The sequence below is a fragment of the Vulpes vulpes genome, chromosome 10 (assembly GCF_048418805.1).
Source record: "Vulpes vulpes isolate BD-2025 chromosome 10, VulVul3, whole genome shotgun sequence".
NCBI lineage: Eukaryota > Metazoa > Chordata > Mammalia > Carnivora > Canidae > Vulpes > Vulpes vulpes.
This window is the reverse complement of record NC_132789.1, coordinates 39,075,161-39,096,078: the sequence shown is the minus strand read 5'-3', so window position 1 is coordinate 39,096,078 and position 20,918 is coordinate 39,075,161. Positions and strand designations below refer to the sequence as shown.

The following is a 20,918-nucleotide window of genomic DNA, read 5'->3' as shown; positions in this document are numbered from 1 at the left end:
CTACCCCCACCAAATCCTTCACTGAGGTCCTTGGTTCTCATTCTGGCCTTCAAGCATCAGATCTAGAAGGGTCATCTGCATTCTTTCAATCTCATCCACACACTCCTTTGGGTTCACTGGCTCACTCATTCTCAAAGTCTTCTCCCACTTTTCTTTTTTACTTCAAAACTAACTTGAAGACCAGGAGTTTGGGACACTATGCTGTGCTGCTCTCTAATGTCAATCTTAAACATCTCACCCTGACCTTTTGCACTTTTGCTGGTGCTGCACCATGATGACACAAAGAACTTCTCTACAAGGCTTCACCTGTGAAACAGCGGAAATAAGAGTGAGGTGATGATGCTGCTCTTGGATTCACCTCACCCCACCTGCAAGGATCAGCCCATGGCATAAAGATAGGACACTGGATCTCTTTCCATGAATCCATGGCCATAGAAGCTGCAGCACATCTCCTCTGGTTGTTCTGCATTCCTGCTTTATACCATGTTTAGTTGGTTTGCAGAACAAGGTATTTTTGTTTCTCGTCTACACTGCCATATTTATTGATTCTAAGATAGACATTTCCTTACGCATAGATATCTCAAATTGGAGCGTACCTTAAAACTCATAACATCTTAGATTTAAGGAAACATGATATTTCCAATCTGTGGTTTATGGCATAACCTTATCCTTTGTCTATTAGTTTACTAAGGCTGCTGTAAACTTTTAAAAACCCAGAAATTTATTGCCTACACATCTGGAGGCGGAAGTTCTAGATCAAGGTATTGGCCAGGTCAGTTCCTTCTGAAGGCTTAGCAGAGGATCTATTCCTGGCCCCTCTTCTTGCACTATAGATCATCTAACCTTTCCTCTATGCATAGCTGTGTCCATTTTTCTTCTCCTCTTTTACAAGGACGCCAGGCACACTGGACTAGACCCCATCCTAAAGACCTCATTTTAAGTTGACTACCTCTGTACTCCCTACCTCCAAACAAGGTCACATTCTCAGGTTTTGGGGATGTTCAACATACAAATCATGGGGAAAACACACTTCAACTCAGAGCACATTGATTCCTTCCAAGAGATTTACATTTGATGTTCATTAACCAACTTTGACAAGTCAGAAAGCTTGCTGGTCTCTGCTATGCACACACATACACATACACACACACAATCTCGGTTGAATGTAAAATCTCGATAGAAACCCTGTTTTATTATCTTTACATTTCTGCTATTAACAATCCAAATGCTCCTCAGGAAATGAATTAATAAGAATAAGTAGGAGGACTGGGGAACTTTAAGGGATGGGAAGGAAAGAAATCTCTATGAATATTTCAAAGTTTTTTCCAACTTCATTAAATCAGCCCAAGGTGCTAAATTCACTGGGTCAAACTTGCAGCCATCTGCCACTTCCAGGGAATGCTTGATAGGCTTCTCAAAATTCTCCACTGAAGTACAGCAGAGCAGCAGAAAGACACCCCGGGAATTCTGAAGACATGACCCAAAGCAGCTTACTAGAAGCATGAAATTTTTATACCTCCTGTTTAATCTTTAAATGCCATGTGAATTTTATTCTTCAGGCCATATGTGGCAGCATTTTTGATGAGGAAGAAAAACTCAAAATGACTTTCCCCCAAAGTTCCAAGTCACATCCAGGAAGATGTGCCCAGTTTGTCCTATGATTTCATGTGCCCCTGGCATAACGCCCCATGTTTGAGAAGCACAGCTTTCACTGGAGGAAACAGGAAGTTCCACAGATAAAGGGGTTTTGTTTGTTTCCAGTAGAGAAAGATCTTCATTCTGGCACTGCCAGGAAACCGGTCCTTTTCCACCCAAAGGACAGCATTTCCTGAAGAGCAGATACATGTTCCTTCCCAGCTGGTGGAGAGTCCGCGAGGTGAGAAGAAAAAGGCATGCCACAAAGTTAACAATGGAGCTGTACTTGAGCAAGGATGTGCACATCACAGGAAAGAAAAAGGCCAGGGGCAAGTGGGGTCAGAGTTCAGGGAGAAGAAAAACCAACAGTCAATGGCATAGAGCAAAGAGGTTAGCAGAGTGTGCAGAGCAGGAGCAGGAAGGCAGGAAGAGAAAGGGGGACAGAGGAGATGAGCAGATTAGGATTTGTGGCAAAGATCAGCAAAGTCTGAAATAATGGGGAGACAGCAGAGCACAAATAAAACTGGGCCACCGATAGGACCTACATCCTGAGCTTCACAGAATCCCTCAAGCGGCTCCAAAGAAACTTCCTCTCAAACAGCCCAGTGCTGTCCTCTCATTCTGTCCTCTCCTTGCCACTAGCTTGTTGTCTTGTGATGTCCACTGAAGCAAAGCTTCTGGGCACCAATGGAGCTAAAGTTGCCAGGTGGTTTCCAGAACTAACTCCAAATTCTATGAACCACTGATAAACATAGGTCTGAAAATCACTTAACCCACCCTTGAATTAATGCAAGTCAGTGACAAGCATCTTCCCCTCACCCCCAAATTTAATGAGCTGAAAAACAATTCCTCGGGGTGCCCTGTTGGCTGAGTCAGCAGAGCACACAACTCTTGATCTCTGTGCCATGAGTTCGAGCCCCATGGTGGGCACAGAGATTATGTTTAAAACAAACAAACAAACATGGTTCCTTGTTGGTTTTCATTTGCATCTCTTGGATTGTTGGGCATCAACTCTGAGGGCGCTGTATAGCCTTGTCCAGAAAGGTTCCTCTCTGCTGCTTTCATCCTTCCCTACTCTGCTCCCATACAGCTGCAAGGGCCGCCATAGCTGTGGCTGCCGGACCTGCTGGTCCCCAAGGGCCCGTGGCGACCCCCACCTGCCCCACCCCGAGCAGCCAAACAAGGGGGAAGGTGAGATGCCTCCTGCAGATCATACTTCAGGAAATCCCTGGGCTCCTCCTGGCCGTCACACCAAGCCCCACGGCACCACAATCAGGGCAAAGAAATAAAAGCGAACCTCCTAAAAAAAAAATTTTTTTTAAAGCGAACCTCCTTTCCTGATTGTAATGGAGACAATCCTCAGTTCTCAAACTCAGGTGTGCAAAGCATGCGCCTTCACTGCTCTCTAATCGGCTAATATTTATTTAAACCCTCCATGTGGCAATTGCACCCAATTCCAAGTCTCTCCCCAGCCTCACCTCCACAGGGTTAGATCTAAATTCCTGGGCCTTACTCAGTGAGCGCCAAGGAGCCAGAGGCAGAGGGGTATCTGGTCCCCCAAGCCGCCCCCACCCCCCCGGCCCCTGCCCACATCTCCTCTCTCCCCTTGGATCCCTGACTGGTCCACTCCGAGGACCACAGGGCCCTCCCAAGCATAGGCCTCCTCAGCCTTCTCTAAGCCAACCTCCAAGCCCCTTGCACCTCCCAGGAGCACGTTTCCTGCCCCCTGCTGCTCAAGGACTCTGGGAAATGCTGGGGGTAGGGGGTGGGGGGCTTTTCTGCCTCCACAGAGGAAGAAGCCACCTCTGCATGGATGCTCCAGGCATTGGGAAGCAGGGTCACACCACAGTCCTGGGCTTTGCCTAAATACAGGAGCACAGCCTTCCTCCGATATCTGGATCCCCAGACTCATGAGGATTTATGGGTTTATGTGGTCACAGCCCCTGGGGATTCAGCCTAGACACAGGTGCAGCCAGCCTTGTCAAAGGCCACTGACCTGGGCCTGTCGCCCTCCTCCCATTCCTCCTCCAAGGGCACTATTACCGCCCTGGGAAAGGGGCAGGGAGATTGAGGGGGGCTAGAAAAGCCTTCTCTTGCTCAGCAGGCATCCTTCTAAATCTACTGTCTATGCACTGAGCCCTTTGGTGCCCCCCTCAGGACTGGGCTTTGGAAAATCAAAAGCCAGGCATTGATTTCTGGAATCTGCGATGGCACTTGTCCACCCCCAAGGCAATGAACGTGGAATGCCCTGGCTGCCTAGGCAGGGGGGTGTGCCATAAGTAAATGGAACCAGAGGGCTGAAAACCCAGTGAGCAACTGGAAACGGTGTCCTGCCACGCTGCCCATCATCCTCCAGCTGCCTCATGGCTATGGTGATGTTGGCTTTCCTGTTGTGCTTTGTCCCTTTGGAACTGTCCCCTTCCAAAGCCCTTAGTGAAAACATCAAATGATCACATGCTGTAATTGCTGCTTGCCCAGGGACTGGAGGAAAGAGCAAAAGGGGCTTTGGGCACATAGGGGTGAAACCGCATGAAAAGTCCAAGAACAGCAGCCAGTAGAATGTGATAGGAAGTACCGGGCAAGCATTCCATTTGTGTTGGAAAAAAAGACTTTGTATCTGGATGTACATACATGAGCAAAATGTACAGGAAAAAAATCGTGGGGGGGGGGGGCACCTGGGTGGCCCAGTGGTTGAGCATCTGCCTTCAGCTGAGGTCGTGACCCCGGAGTCCTGGGATCAAGACCCACGTCGGGCTCCCCACAGGGAGCCTGCTTCTCCCTCTGCCTGTGTCTCTGCCTCTCTCTGTGTGTCTTTCATGAATAAATAAATAAAATCTTTAAAAAAAAAAAAAAAGGAAAGAAAGAAAGAAGAAAGAAAGAAAGAAAGAAAGGAAGGAAGGAAGGAAGGAAGGAAGGAAGGAAGGAAGGAAGGAAGGAAGGAAGAACCGTGGGAGAGCAGTGAAACAGGGAAAAGAACTTCCCCCTTTTTCCCTCTATGCCCTATATTGTTTCAATTATTTCCAAAGCGAATGTATCTGTGTTCTGTAGAAAAATGAAAGGTAGGGTGCCTGTGGAAAAGAACCAGCAGATACAGGGAAACAGGCAAGAAGGATGGGAAAAAATGCCTTCATTAGGGGTTTCATCCATGTCATGAAGCTGGTAAAATACAGACAGAATTTCATAGTCCTTATTAGTTATCTTTCAATTAATAAAGCAACACAAACTTGTAGGAAATTTGGAAAATGCAACGAAATATAAAAATGAAAATCATGAGTAATCTCATCCCCCGGAGACAGCCAGTGTTGACACTCTGGTCTACTTTCTACCAAACTTAACACATGTCCCATGAATATTTTCACTTATATGGGATCATTCTGTGCAAGAAATTTCATTTTGCTTTTGTGTAATTTTTGACACTTTTTCTGCCTGCAAGAGTAATATGCCCATTGTAAAAAAAAAAAATTCAGACACCTCATGAAAGGATATTTCTCATAATATCCATGGTTAATAGTTTGGTGTATATTTTCCAATAAAATGTATATTTCTTTAAAGGAGATAATAAATGCTCATCAACTTACTCTTTTTATTCAGCAGTCTCTCCTAGCCATCTGATTTTTTTCACTTGATACAGAGCAATATCATCCTTTCTATGGGACATAGAATATATTATTATATAGATCATACCTATCATACCTTTTAACTAGTGCTATATTAATAGACACTTAAGATATTTCCAGTTTTATCACAAAAACTCCTTTAATGAATATTTGATCCTGATTTATATATAATTTCACACACTTATACAAATATTTTCTGAGATAAAATTCCTGGAAATTGATTGTGAGGTCAAATAGGACGTATGTTTCAAATTTTAAAGGACATTGCCAAACACCTCTAAAAATGCTGTAGAAATAGTTCCAACAACAGGGTATGAGAGTACTCTTCTAAAAAACCTTAGCAACACCTGGTATTATCCAGTTTTTAATATTTTATGACATGACTGGCAGACATAATATGTTATTTTACAAATATTTCCCTTAGCTTGACATTTACCTTTGGTTTAATTATAATTTTAATTGTGCCTTTTGAATGAATTTTTCATTTTATGCAGTACAATTTAGGGTACACCAAGACTTTCAAAATGTTGACCCATATTTAATTGTGGAACTTTCATCTTATATTTAAATATTGAATCTAGCTGTAACTTGCTTGGGTTTAAGAACAGAAGTAAAGATCCAATATTGGATCTTTAAAATTGGATCCAATCCAATTTTTTTAAATCAAAAATTTAATGACGCATAAGATACATACAGAGAAGTGCACAGAGCATAAATGTCCAGGTCGCTGAATTTTCAAAAGTAAATTTCATGCGTTCCATGCACCACACCCCTGCTTGCCACACCCTGAGCTACATCGTCCAGTGCAGAAAACTGAACATAACCCATATCCAAGAAACCCCGTAAATTTCCCCTTCCAGTCATTACCTCCCCTAGGCAAGCACTATCTTGATTTATATCACCAAAAAGTAATTCTGTCTGTTTTGGTATCTGGTTTCTTTTTTTCTCTGCATCATGCTTGTAAAATTCATCCATGTCTCCGTATGTAGTTATGGATAACTTATTCTTACACAGGAATAAGAATTCATACAATGGAATGTATGAATACACTATGATTTATTTATCCATTCTACTGCCTTTGGACATTTGGGTTATTTCTACTTTGAGGCTATTAATAACATAATAGGAGTGCCATGAACATTCTTAAATGACTGTTTATAACCATATATACACATCTCTCGGGTACATACTGAGGCGTGTAATTTGGAGTATGGGGTATGTGTGTTCAGCTTCAGTAGATATTTCCAGTTTTCCAAAGTAGTTGTACACTCCCACCAATAATATATGAGTCCAACTCTTCATGTTCTTGTCAATACTTGATTTTACCTTTTTCATTTTGTCCATTAGAATAGGTATGTAGAGATACTTATTGTGGCTTTAATTTGCATTTCTCTGAGAACAAATGAAGTTGAGTACCTTTTTTTAAAGATTTTATTTATTTATTAGAGACAGAGAGAGAGAGGCAGAGACACAGGCAGAGGGAGAAGCAGGCTCCACACAGGGAGCCTGACATGGGACTCGATCCCAGGTCTCCAGGATCACACCCTGGGCTGAAGGCGGCGCTAAACTACTATGCCATTGGGGCTGCCCAGTTGAGTACCTTTTAATGTACTAATTGACCATATGAAAATCCTCTGTGCGAGCTGTTTACTTACTCACTTTGTCCTTTTTTATCTATTTTTGTACTGAGCTACTTGCCTTTCTCTTACTGGTTTTTAGTTCTTTACAACATTTCTGCCCTATGGATTGCCCTTTCACTTTCTTCACAGTGTCTTTTGATGATCAGAAGTTTTTTTGTTTTGTTTTGTTATGTGTTTTTTTTTAAGATTTTATTTATTTATTCATGAGAGACACACACACAGAGAGGCAGAGACACAGGCAGAGGGAGAAGCAGGCTCCGTGCAGGGAGCCCGATGTGGGACTCGATCCCGGGACTCCAGGATCACACCCCGGGCCGAAGGCGGCACTAAACCGCTGAGCCACCCGGGCTGCCCCTGATCATTAATTTTTTATTTCAATCTAATCTAGTTTATCAATATTTCCCTCTATAGTTAGTGCTTTTGTGTCTTCTTTAAAAGATGTTTGCTATCCCAAGGTTACACAGATATTCTCTTATGTTTCCTCCTAAGACCTTTATTGTCCTACCTGTCATAGTTAGATCTACAATGCAGCTGGAATTAATTTTGTGAATGGTTTGAAGAAGAGATCAAGATTCACTTTTTCCATATGGACATTAAATTGAACCAGCACCATTTATTGAAAAGACACTCTTTCTCTTCTACATTTCAGGATTACCTTTGTTGCAAATCAGGTGATCGTATAAGGATCTCTTCCTAAATTTCCTAATATGTTCCATTGGGCCCTTTGTGTATTCTGGCACAAATACCACAGTTTTAATTACTATAGCTTTATAATAAGTCTAGATGTCTTGGGCAGCCCGGGTGGCTCAGCGGTTTAGCGCTGCCTTCAGTCCAGTGCCTGATCCTGGGGTCCCAGGATCGAGTCCCAGGTCGGGCTCCCTTCATGGAGCCTGCTTCTCCCTCTGCCTGTTTCTCTGCCTCTCTCTCTCTGTGTGTGTGTGTGTGTGCCTCTTATGAGTAAATAAAGGAAATCTTTAAAAAAAAATGTCTAGATGTCTGGTAGTGGAAGTTCTCTCAGCTTTGTTCTTATTCCTCATGATTGTCTTAGTTAATTTTGCCTCTTTTCCTTTCCATACAAATTTCACAGTTCAGATAATGTCCCTTTAAAAGTCTTTTATAATTTTGAATGGTTTACATAAATTTGGGGGAACTAACATCTTTACCACATTGAGTCATCCAGTCTATGAACATAGTATATCTCCCCATCTACTACAGTCTTATTTAATTTCTCTCAATATATATTCTTATTTTCAGTGTAGAGAATTGTACATCTCTATTACATTTATACCTATAAATTTGGTGTTTTTGAGACTATTGTAAATGGTATCATTTTAAAAATTTTGTTTACTATTCTTTGTTACTACTATACAGGAATACAACTAATTTTTATATATTGATCTTGTATCCATCAGCCTTGCTAAATTTTCTTATTAATTCCAAGAGTTTATCTAAAGATTCTTTTGGATTTTCTGGATACACAATCATGTTACATCCTAATTGTGACAATTTTATTATTTTCTCTGCCCTTGCTGCCACGGCTAGAAGTTCTAATGCAATAATAAATAGAAGTCATGATAGCAGACATCCCAGAGAGAAAGAAGGCTTTCAACATTCCACCATTAAGTATGATGTTTACTTTATTTGTAGGCACTCATTATCAGATAAGGAATTTCCCTTGCTAAGACTTATTCTTTTTATCATGAATCAATGCTGAATTTTATCTAATCTTTTTCCGCATTTATTGAGATTACTGTATGTATTTTCTCCTTATTCTGTTATTGTGAATTATCCTCATTTTCAAATATTAAACTACTTGTAAATTCCTGAAGCCTGTCCCATTGGTTATGGCATATTATCCTTTTTATATACATTATTGAATTCATTTTGATTATATTTTGTTTAGGATTTCTGTATCAATGTCCATGAGAGGGTTCAGTCTTTAATTTCCTTTTCTTGTGATGCCTTCATCAGGTTTTGATACAAAGATTTTTCTTAAGAATGAGTGAGCACATGCTACATTTTTTTTCTATTCTCTGGGGAAATGTGTAATATTGATGTTATTACTTCATTTAAACATTGGGAAGACTTTACCAGAGAGACCATATAGGCCTACAGAGCCTCTTTGTTTGTTTGGTTGGTTGGTAGTAATGTCTTTAATAACGAATTCAATTCTTTAATAGATCTAGCTCCATTCAGATTTTCAATTTCTTCTTGTGTTGGTTTTGATATGTCAGGCTTTAAAGAAATTTGTTTTTTCATCTAAATTGCCAAATATGTTCACATAAAATTGTTCATAACATCCCCTTATCTATTTCAGGGGTGAATCTATTTCAGGGGTGTCTGCCTGGCTCAGTTGGTAGAGCATGCATCTCTCGATCTCAAGGTCATGAGTTCAAGCCCCATGTTGGGCATGGAGCCTACTTAAGAAAATAGTAATAACAATCTATTTTATCCTTAAATGCCTAACCACTTTCTCAAAACCACTTGTTAAATAATATGTCTCTTAGAAACTATGATATGCCACCTCTGTCATTCATGAATTTCATTTAATAAGCCATTCAAAAATATGTATCAGCTCAAATCATGACCCAGACATTATTCCAGTGCTGGGAATAAGCATTAAATAAGACAACATTCCTACTCTACAAAGTTTAAACTTAGTGAAGAAAACAGACAACAAACAAGATCATGACAAGTATTCTGAGGAACAGAGCAGGATAAGGTTGTGAGGAGGGGGAAGGCAAGGACTATTTACATGCAAGAATCAGAGGAGGTCTCTTTGAAGAGGTTATATCTGTCATAGACCTGAATGACGTGATGGAATGAGCCATAACAAGATCAGAAGGAAGAACGGCAAAGGCCCTATGGTAGTAAGGTCTGGACTTGGGAAGGTCCAGAAAGAGCAAAGAGGCCAGTGTAACCGTAGCAGAGTAAGTGAGAGAGAAAGAAGCATAAGATAAATTTAGAAACCTAGGTAGGAGCCAGATTGTACACAGTCCTATAGACTGTGATAATGATTTGGGGTATCCTAAATGTAATGAGAAAACACTGGTTTTAAGCAGGCATGTAACGTGATATCTTTTATGTTTTAAAAGACTTCTCTAGGGGCACCTAGGTGGCTCCATCAGTGAAGCATCCAGCTTTTAATTTCAGCCCAGATCATGACCTCAGGATTGTGAGATCCAGCCCCACACTGAGCTCCACCACTGGGTGTAGAACTTGCCTTAGATTATCTCTCTCCCTCCCCTTCTGCCCCTCTAAAAAAGGAAGAGGGAAAAAATTTATATAAAATTTATAAAATTTTATATAAATATACTTTAGGTATAAAATTTAATTTTATTAAATTTTCTTAAAAGACTCCTCTAACCATGTGTGTAGAATAGAATGAGGGAGGCTATTGTAATAATCCAAGCAAAGGATGGTCATGACTTGGATGATGGTGGGAACAGCGGAGGCCAGGCTAAGTGCTCAGATCCAGTCTATGTTTTGAAGGCAGAGGCGACAGGACTTCCTATTGGCCTAAATGTGGGAGTTATAGGAAAGAGAAGATTCAAGGATAACTTCAAGGTTTTGGGTCTGAACAACTGGGTAGATGGCGGTACCCTTTTACAAGCCTGAGAATAAAGGAAAAGGTTCGGAGTAGGGAGTTCAAAAATCAGGACTTTGGTATAAGACATGTTAAGTTTCAGATCTTGTCAAATGCTCCAGTATAGAATCAAAGTGGGCAAATGAATACATGGGTCTAAACTTCAGAAGAATGATGAAAACTGGAGATATAAATTTAGGAGTCATGTACAAATAGATATTTGATACCATAAAACAGGATAAATTCATCTAAGAATGGAGAAGAGTCCAAGGCCTGAGCCTGCAATACTCCCAACTTTAAAAACTGAGAAAAAAAAAAAAAACTGGGAAGAGAGAATCCGTAGCAAAGATGACTGAGGAGCATCCAATCCAATGAGGTGAAATCTCCATATGTGTGTGTTTCTGAATTTAATACTCTTCTTTCCTGATCTTTCTGTCAATCCTTGTATCTGAGTCCTTGTATTTGAGTCCTTCAATTCCAACAAACAATCCAACTCCAATAAGCTTAGGCCATGAAAGAAAAACCGGGGATGGCTCTAATAGTGTCACTTGGATGCAGTTTCTCTGCTATGCTTTCCAACATGGTGGCTTTGTAGTTGGTTTCACGTAATAATGACAAGGCGGGGGTCCCACATCAAGAGGAGGGGTCACAATAGCAATCTGGAACCACCTCAAACCAAATTCCTGGCGGCAGTTCTGTAAAATCAAGGTGGTAAAAAAAAAAAAAAAAAAAAAAAAAAAAAACAGTCCTCAAAATCTATGCAAAGGCTGGCCAGTGATCACAACCCACCTCTTCCTTTTTGTCTTGCTCTTCTTTTTGTCTTGGGAAACCTCTGCTATCTCTAAGTAAAACTACTTAGAGATGGTTTTACTTCTGGTTCACCTTTACCCTGAGTAGTTCCAGCTTTATATGGAAATAGTCTCCTATGAGACTCTCCACCTTGGGCAAGCTACAGACTTTGACTTCTAACCTCCTTGCCCTGCGAGGCTGCCAAAACCAAAGCCCTATTTTATTAGAATCAACAAACATTCTCAGCGCAAAAGCGACTGAAGCCTTCTAATGACCTGCACATCCCTCTCGGTTCCCATCAGACCATAGATTTCCACTTGATTGCCCCTTTTTCTCTTCTCAGTTCTTTAGTGCTTTTAAGGAAATTTAATTTTTTCTAATTTAAAAAATATACCCAAATATTTTAATAGTTTTCAGCGGGAACTTTGGTCCACATAACCCTGCCTACCATTATCAGGAAAAAAAAAAAAAAAAAAAAAAGCTACCATTTCCTTCTTTGTTACCATTGAAGGAGTTAGTTTTCCTTGGCAGTTACAGTATTTGCACGAGGTTCCTCTAGCCAGGGGAGGGGAGGACAACCACGATACTCTTTCAAATGAGCTATTTTTTTGCAATCCAAAGGCTGTCTTCCTCCCTGCCTCCCACAGAGACAGAACAGTCCCCATAAACATGGTAGCTCACGGGTGTGGTTCTCCAGGTAACCCTATTTCTTTGGCTTCTTTGACCCAAACTAGGAAGGTATATTCCTTCAGCTGCACACCCAGTTCCCAACAGTTGTTACAAGCAAGGGATATAGCTTTTTCACATCAGGTTGCACTTTTTACCTTAAAGAGCATGATTTTCTAGAACTTTCTGAGATCTGTAGCTACAGGGCTCTCTCACCATCTCCATGCTGCTTCTCTTCATTTCCTCCCACATGGCTTCCACCTGACCTCATCAATTCAGGATATTCTTCACACACATTTTGAAGCCTATGGATTAAATTTCTCTCCTAATTTTGTCAAAAGTAGAATAGTTTGCAAGGTTTTCATTATTATTTTTTCACCTTCCTTTGTTGCTTTTGAATGTTTTTCAGGAAAAGAAAGGGAAATGCCAACTAATACAGCAATGTTTTTATTCAAAGGTTGGACTCATCTTGACTCCTCTCTTTCTCTCACATCTAATACCAAATATGTCCTCGAGTCCAGTCAATTCTACCTTCAAAATATATTCAGAACTTGTCCACTTCTCACCACCTCCACCTCCACCCAAGTCGAAACCACCATTGTATTTTATCTGGACTATCGCACTGCCTCCTAATTAGTTGTCCTGGATTCACCTTAGCTGCCTTACTGTCTATTGTCTATACCATATTTACATTTTTCAAGACAGAAGCCAGATCATGCCACCTGTGCTCAAAAATCTTCCAATGGCTTCCTATCTCAGTAGAATAAAATCAGTCTTTAATAGAGATATGAGGCCCTACATTCTCTCCCAGTATTCATTGCATTCCAGCCACAATATACCCTCCTTGCTGTTCTTCAAATAAGTCAAGCATACTCCTACCTCAGGGCCTTTGCACTTGCTGAACGCTCCGCAGGGAACGCAGCACCCCTGGGTCTCCTCGTGGCTTACACCTCTCCTCATTCACAGCTCTGCTCAAATATCACTGCATCAAGAGGCCTTCCTTGAACAACCTCTCTACCATAACAGCATTACCTCCAACATCCACTCTGTTTCCCTACTCAGTTTATATTTCTTCCTTGCACTTATCACCACCTTATATACTTTACGTTATTTCCTTTTTTGTTCGGAGTTGTTTTCTTCCCCACACCCAAATATAAGCTCTATGAGAACAAGGCCATTGTCTGGTTTTATTCACTGATCTATCACAAGAATCTAGAACGGTTCCTGGCCCTATAGCAAACACTCAATAAATACCACTGAGTGAATGCAGTGGCTACAGAGGAACCCACTGCAGGAAGGATAGGGAAAGTAGAGACCAGGCAACTCCACCGCCCTCTCTGCTGCCAGGCGCTCTCTCACCTGCCTGCCATCCAGCTTCTTTGCTCACTCATCTATCTTTCTGCTGTCACTGCTGTCAGCCCGAATCTAGAAGTCCTTCCTGCCTGAGGATCCTCAGCTCAACCGATTCAGTGTCCAAATCCCAGATATCTAATGGGTCCCCCTTAGTCCAAGAACCCATCCAGAATCCAATTAGCCATTGCTGGGGGGCAGAAGGAGAGGGTGGATGTGTCTGTTCACATGCCAAGTAGAGCCACCCTCTCTAGGCACCCTGCAAAGGGGAAAAATTGCTGGGGATCATTAATTTACATACAGAACAAGCCTCCACTAAAGCATCCCTGCCACCAGCAGAGAACATGTGCCTAACTTCCGTAAGGGTGCCTCTAACTCAAACGCCCTCTGAGTCCTGGCGAGCAACACAAATGAGTGAAGAGGGCAGGGTGGCAAGACGGCAAGCTGGGAGCAGCCGCTGTTCCTGACTATTGCCAGGGAGGAATGCAGGCCTGGTTGTGCCCCGTCTTCTGAGGGTTCCCGAGAAGCCAAGAAATTGGGGAATCTCAGTGTGAAATCTCCTACTACTTTCTAAATGATGACAATTAATCCAGTTTTTAAAAAATAAAACACTGTGCAGACCAAATAAAACACATCTGCTGACCAAATCTGGCTCAGGGCTACCAGTGTGTGATTCTGTTTTATACAGTCAGCTCAAAAATAGGACACAAGTAATTTATCACACTCAAAAGCAATGCTTCCCAGGGGGGTTCAGAGTGAGGATTTCATTAGCTGGAGTAACCAGGCCTCTCAGCCCCCTTCACAGCACCTGCCCCGGCCTCTCCACCAACCCTCCTACAAACTCCCACCAACTTCTCACTAGGAGAGACAGGGTTTAGTGGAAACCACTCAGGCTTCAGAATCAAGCAAACCTGGATTCAAAGCCAGGGCTACCTCCTGACATTCCTTAACCTTGTCTAGGCCTCAGTTTCTTCCTCTGCAAAGTGGGAATACTAAGTCCCACGTGGCAGGGTCCTAAGGAACAGAGTTAATGTAAGCAAAGTGCCTGCAACCTAACAGAGACACAGAGTAAATGACCCCTGGTAACAGATTAGGAGCTGCTTTCCCCACAGAAAGGTGTGATACCTGAAAATCCACAACTGCAGGTACAGGATATTCATAATAAGCTGATGCCACCTAAACTTCTATGTGGAATAAAAAAATGTATTTAGCAAGGCAAATAAGGATGGGAAATACAGCCCTTCAGGACTCCAGAAGCTCACACTAAAGTAGCTGCTTGTGAACCTCGTCCAGAGCATCTACATTTACAGAAGCCAGCACTAATTAAAATTCGTAGACATCAATTATCTGATTATCCAAGAACTCTCTCAACTTTTAAAGTCATTCTTTGTATGCATATTTCAACACAACACCCAAGTCAAGTAAACACATGCCACTTCTCCAACGGCTTAAAAAGGTTTTTTTTTTAATTAAAAAATTAAAACTTTAATTCTATAGCTCTGGGAGACACAACTTAGAAAAGAAAGCCCTGTTTGCAAAGGGTAAACCTTAATGCCATCCCCATCTGGTGTGGACTGCCTGTGACTACACTGGGACAGCCCTCCATCTACCAACAAACACGGGGAAGCAGCCACTGCAAACAAGGATCTGCAACCACTGGCAATCCTGCCTCTTTCTCCCACCCCTACCCTGCCCTGTGCTTTCCAGGGAGGGGGCAGGCAGTGAAGACCACCCCCTGCCCCAGGCCAGAACCAGATGCCCACACAGAACACTTGACTTCATACCACACAGCACCCAGCAAGTGAGTCATGAAAGAAGGGGTCATCCTACGAGGAAGTGCCCTCCAGGAACTGAGGGGAGCCTCAACTGCGAAATCCAGAAACATTTCTACCAGCAGAGACTCAAAGCAGGCTTGTCCACCCATGAGGCTTAAAAAGAAACTTGTCCCTAATCGCCTGTACTCTCCCCCCAAGAGGAGCTGAGCTCCTCCACCCCAGATGCACCCAGGCCTATTCCTAGGTCCTGGGCCTTTGGGCTCTCAGAATCCTACATGTCCAGGATCCGCTGTGCTCCAGGGAGACCCAAGCACCGGAAAATCACTTCCCTCCTTCACTGCCAAGCTTCTCCTAGGAGGCAGGTGATCAGGAATTACGTAAGCCATTTTCTAGATTTAAAAAAAAAAAAAAAAAAGGCGGGGGGGGGGGGGGTTGGGAGTCTAAGACAGGTGGAGTAAAATTGAAGCTCTGCCAGGGGCTGACAATCCTTGAAGCTGGGCATCGGGTGAACAGGGGTCCATTATACTCTTTTCTCCATTTGCATCTATGTTTAAAATGTACTATAATAAACAAGTTGTTAAAGGGGTGTGGCGAGAGGACACTAGTTACAACCTGAAAACAAAACCAAGTGTCCTTTGCTCTCCACCCTGTGTTTGAACACAGAAAAATCTGGGAAGTCCTCAGCCTCTCAGATCCACAGGCGGGAGGGTTCATGCACTCCCAGGGCAGAGACAGCAACTTCTAAAGCACCACACATCACATTCGCTGTCCTCAACAAAATCACCTTTGAAAAACTCCCTAGAACTTTTCAAAATGATTCTGGCACGACCCAGCTTCCCTTCTTGGCCTGCAAACCTTCTGCCTCCAGAAATCACCCCTACAGCCTCATCCCACTACAAGGGCCTCTACTTCCTGTTCCAAACTAGTGTGTTGAGCAATCTAGCTATTGAAATAGCTCCTGGGTGGCAGACAAATGCCTGTGTTCCAGCAGCTCGTTTAGCTGATTCTCCTTCCTGGGGGCCAGAAGCCAGGGTACCATTATCACTTTCAGGAAGTCAAGGAACACTTCGTATGACCTTCTTCTTCTTCTTTTCCTGTAACTTCAACTTGCTCCTCATAAGAAATTGTTTTTATGATCTAAAGTGGATTTTGTCAATCTCAACACTGTTGAGATTGGCATTTGGGGTTACTAATTCCCGGTCTGGGGGGGTGGCCGTCCTGTGCATTGTAGGATGCTCAGCAGCATCCCTAGCCCCCACCCACTAAATGCCAGGAGCTCATACCCCAGTTGTGACAACCCAGAATGTCCCAGACATTGCCCCCATGTTCCCTAGGGAGCAAAACTGCCCCTGTTTGAGAATCACGGGTTTAAAAGATATTGAAAACCCAAGACCAATTATTGTCCTGGGAAAAAAAATTGAGGTCATACAATTTATTTCCACAGGCACTATTAGATAATATATTTCAACATATAAATTGGTAAATATGAATATTCAAGACATGCTGCATCCTAAGCCGGAAACACATAAATTAACAAGAGAAAATTCAACTTATAATACTCCTGACTACTTTTCTGTCTTTGTGGTTTCCTGCATAAATCTTGGTTCCTCCAAATTATTCTGTTTGCCTGTCAATGTGGTAATTATTTCACCCAGGCCTCCTCTGAAGTGCCCCATCATCTGCGTTAGAAGGAAAAATTTCTAATGACCCTGAGCACTCCCCAAGGTGGGCTGGCTCTCCAGCACTTATTTTACAGGTGTCATGGGAAAACAGAGTCCCCCCAAAGAAGGTTTCCTAACGAAATGACAAAGAAAGCATCACCAACAGTTCAGGTACAACTCCAGATAACACCAGATTCCCACCGTGACCAAGGAGCACCAGACACCACTGGCGGAGCCCAAGGAGTCTGCAACCCCCACAGGGACTCCAACCCCCAAAGGGAAATACTGTTACATTTCTTCATTAGGCAGAGGGAGTTTCCCACTGTATTTAAATGGGACACTCCCCTCTAGAGAAGAAAGAAAATCTGTTTCCAGTCTACAGGGGCCTTCCCATTAAGCCCCAGTCTATTATCCAGCTTTGGGGAACAAAGGTAGCTGTCTCCCCTGCCCATCCCATCACACTCCTCAGCTCCATTCGGGGGTTCTCCAATGCCCCCACCCCACCCCAGGGAGACACTGACTTGTTCTTCCCCTCTGACGCTTGTGGACAGTCAAGCACTGGGAGGGAGAGGGGGTGGATTCCGTCTTTTGGGGTCCATTCCTCCCTCTGTTACCCCAAGTCACTGCCTGTCTCAGTCTGGACCACCTCAATCCTAGATTCTGACCAAGGCCCCCTACCTGTCTCCCTGGTTTCACACTTCCCCTCTAATCCAGGTTTTACGCCAATGATGATCCATCAAGAGCACAAGCCAGAAGGGCCCAGAATCCTTCTGTGGGTTCCCATTCCCTGTCACTGGATACAATTCCAACTTCTTTGGTGCACAGATTTGTGAAGCCCATCCAATGTCTGACCCACAAGGTGTCCGAGTAGGAGCAGGATGAGCACTGAGTGGGAGGGATTTACCCACTGGATTTATGGGCAGATGGAAGGGGAAAAGAGAGGAGGGAGGAGGGTGTCAAACTCAATGACCCTAAAGTTCCCTTTCAATCCTGACTTCTTGTGATTCTGAGAACTCCTGTGTCCACCACTCAGAGCCTCCCATCATCAGACCCCAAGCCTCCTGCAAAGTAATGCCACACTGTCCCCCACAAATGCCCCTCACACAGGACAGGACCTGGTTACCCCACTTCTACAGGATGACTTCTTTCCTGGTCGGCTTTCATTCTCCTCATTACAAAAGGAATGATGCTGGTGGCAACAGAATAAAATAATAGAGGAGTATTTAAGATGAAATCTCTCAACCATTACACTCCCATAATAGCCCCTGGCAGCCCAGAGTGCTGGGTATGCCCCTGTTCCTTCCCCATCACACACACACACACACACACACACACACACACACACACACCACTCGATTGAAACTTGATCTTACACAGTGCCTTAGGGAGGAGGACATTTAATTCTGACGTGCACTCACTCATCTCTCCAGCACCCCATGAGGTTAAGTCTAGTTAGTTCATCTGCTTCAACTGCTGCTGTTCCACCAATGAGGGAATACAAGTCAGGAGAGTGTGCATCCTGCTGGAAATCACACATGAGCTGCAGCAGAGTTAAGACCACAGCAAGAAAAAAAAAAAAAAAAAGAAGACAAAAAAATAAAAATAAATAAAAATAAAAATAAAAAAGACCACAAGAACCCGTAACCCAGTGTCTGTTACTGCGCCATAAAGCACTCTTCACCCACAATGTCCTACAGACAGAAGGCAGAAATAAATACCTGTTGAAAGAATAATCTACGGAGGCAGGATAGCACAGTGGCTGGTTAAGTACTTGGACTCTGAACTCGGGCTGTCTAGGTTAGACTCCAGCTGTCATCTACCCCACTGTGCCACCTGAGTCCATCAACAGGACCTCAATTTCAGCATCTGAAACATGAGGTCATGACAGTACTTCCCTTACAAGATCACTGTGAGAACGGGAAAGCACCCAAAACAGTGTCTGGTACGTGTGATCATAAAATCACCATCAACAGCTCTCACAGAAGCCCCGAAACACAATAAATATCACCCTTCTCAAAATGTAGGCCGGCAAATCAAAACCACATCTTGTTAGCTCCATACCTTGTCCCAAAAGAAATCAGCATGGGGGAGAAACTCAGATGATACAACTCGAAAAAATATCTAAGTGACCCAGTGACTGCAACCACTACTCCAGGGAGGAATGACCTCAGAGATCAGTAACACCTACTGCACCGAAGAAGTAAAAACAAAACAAAACAAAAAAACCTTAACAGCCTTTAACAGTCATTATCCAAGTAAAGTGGGCTGCAAATCTGTTGGAGAACTGTTTTTGCCGTGATAATATTTCTAGTACCTTGCTGCTTCTATACTAAACGTACTGGTGTTGCAGAACTGGCATGCTAATAGAATGATCACTGTAGGAACACCATTAACATGAATTAGACATTCTTAAAGATTCAACGCTAGGACAGTGCCTCATTACAGAAGTTTCGGGCTGTATTGCCTAATGGGCAGATAAAAGTGCTAATTCTTAAGCCCACTAGTGGAGGATGTCCCCAGGCAGGTGTGGAAACCACAGGTAGCAAGAGGTCTAGGGACTAGAGGAGGAGCCGCCTTGCCAACCCCGGTGGACACAGTCCTATACCGGGAAGATGGGGACGGGACAGGAAGAGCCAAGGTTCCCTGCACAGGAGGGGTCACCTGGTGAAGCAGACAAGTATCCAAACTTGCCTGAGTCTCAGGTTGGTTGGTTTTCCCCTGAGCCACTGCCTCGGCAACACTTCTGACACCTCCTTTGCCTGCGTGAAGACAATCGATCGGGGACCCTCAACACACGGCGTGAGCGAGGAGAAGCACAGGAAAGCGACCCCTTCCCGGGCACCCGGAGGACCTGAGCAGCTCTCGCGGCTGCACCTCGGCCCAGAGCATCCCCCTGCAAGCAGCCTCAAGCTCTCGCGGGGGGGGGGGGGGGGGGCGGGGCGGGGGACTCTTGCAGAGTTGCTCGACCCGAGGCATTAGCCACGCGCTGCAGGATCTGTTTTGCAAAGCACCTGGCCAGGTATCAACTGTCGGGGCAACGCTAAGTCCGTTCGCCTACCTGGTCTGAATGTCAATGCTAAATTAGGAACGGAAGCAGCGCGAGCGGGCGGGGAGGCTGAGCCGCCCGGGCCGCAGCAGCCCCGGGGCCGGGCTCCCGGCAGGGCGTCGGGGAGGGCGACCCGGGCCCGAGCCACCCCGGGGAAAGGCGACGCCGCGCGCCGGGCGCATCCTCGCGGCCCGGCCTCCGTCTCCGCGCGGCCCCGGGGGGATGTGCACCGACGCCGGCCACAGAGTGAAACTTTGCCGGCCCCCGCTTGGCGCTGGGCGCCTGCCTCCGCCCGCGGGCGCGTCGCGGGGACAGGTGGGGACCCCCGCCCGCCGCCCCTGCGATTGTGCAACCGGCCCGGGGGGCGCCGCACGCCCCCGCCCCGCCCCGCCCCGCCCCCGCCCGGCTGCGGAGCGCGGCCCCGGCACCCGCTGCAGCGCGCAGCCCGGGCCGCGGGGGGGTCGGACCGCCCCCCGGGACCGCCCCCGGGCGGCCGGGGAGCCGCGGCGCTGACACGGCCCGGAGGGGGCGCCCGCGCGGCGGACCGAGCGGAGCAGGGGCGCCGGGGCTCGGCAGGCGGCCGGCCTTACCTGCGCCCGGGCCGGCACGGCGGGACGCGGCTCGGGATGCCGGGGCGGCGGGCGGCGGCGGCGGCAGCGCGGGCGGCCACCGGGCCACGGCGGGTACGGAACCGCGGCAGCGGCTGCGGCGGCGGCGGGCGCGGGACTGACAGCCCCAGGCCCCGCCCCCGCGCCCCGGGCCCCGCCCCCTCCGCGGCCGCGCGGCTGGCCCCGCCCCCTCCGCCCTCCGCCCTCCGCCGGGGTCAGGCTCGGTCCACCAGCCGGAGGGCGGGGGCGCTCGCTTCCGATTGGCCCGAGGGACGCCCGCCCCGCCCCCGCCCCGCCCCCTCCGCGCGGGAGCGGCGCCTGCGCGGTGCTGGCGGGCTGGGTCCCCAGCGGCGGGCGCCGGGCGTCCTCGCCGGTCCGGGGCGGCTGGGAGCCCCGGGGGCCCGAGGAGCCGGGAGTCGGGCCCACACTACGTGGCGCATGGTCCTCCGGAGTGGGCCAGGCTCTGCCCAGAGGAGGCCCCAAGATGCGACCTGCTGCGGAAAGCCAGCCCCCAGCCCGGATGCACGTGCGACGAGTCCCAGGGG

At 45.6% G+C, this 20,918-nt stretch overlaps 1 long non-coding RNA gene across 1 annotated transcript in view; it reads right to left on the bottom strand.

The window, feature by feature from the left end:
- LOC140594180 (uncharacterized) overlaps positions 1-20,479 on the bottom strand; it is a 157,102-nt gene extending 136,623 nt beyond the window's left edge. The window contains exon 1 of the long non-coding RNA XR_011994761.1: positions 20,356-20,479. This is a non-coding gene — a long non-coding RNA (uncharacterized lncRNA). The remainder of the gene's footprint in view (positions 1-20,355) is intronic.
- Between the last annotated feature and the right edge of the window lie 439 nt (positions 20,480-20,918).